Below are 711 nucleotides of genomic sequence, written 5' to 3' on the forward strand. Positions count from 1 at the left end.
CCAATGTCAGCAGGATTGGGCATGGCACTGGGAATAGTGGGTGGCTCRGATAATTGGTGTTGCAATACAGATGTGAGTTTAGTGCTATTTTTAATTTGTGCAATATTCCCCACCAGACTAAAATAACTTACGTGTAGAACAGATTGGGGGTTTGAAACAAACTCTAATTTTTGAAATAACCTTTGTGGCTTCCTTGGCTCCAAACCAAGGTGTACAATGTGCTGCACAGTCTGGGGAAGAGGATGAGATGAGAAAGGAGTGATGCACGTGGTGATTTCTGATCCCTCAGTCACTTCAGTGTAGATCCACATCAACTCTGGCAGCTTCAGTTAAATCACTTCCCTTAATTCAAAGCACAATCTGCTGTGATTCCTCAACGTGTTTCATATGATCAACACACTAATGGGATTTATGAATTGCCATAAAATCTTTTAACCATCTRGAAACCTAYGTWCTTTTGTAAAAATAAATCAATTAGRCATGTGGAAAGCTACGAATCAATTTTTCAGTGAGGCTTAAACTCCCGAATGGAATTTTTTCTTTTTGGACATAGAGATGATAGAGGCATTTCATGTATGTAATGAACTGCTAAATTCTGGATGATTTCTTGCATTGGCTTTCTCGAAAAGTGCAGATTCAGTGAGGGTGTGAATATTGGCTGTTCTCCACACACAGTGATAYAACTCCATCCAAAGTCTGGAAAGCCAACCT

The sequence above is a fragment of the Malurus melanocephalus genome, unplaced genomic scaffold (assembly GCF_030028575.1).
Source record: "Malurus melanocephalus ecotype Western Australia unplaced genomic scaffold, MMel_1.1 scaffold_1170, whole genome shotgun sequence".
NCBI classification, from domain to species: domain Eukaryota; kingdom Metazoa; phylum Chordata; class Aves; order Passeriformes; family Maluridae; genus Malurus; species Malurus melanocephalus.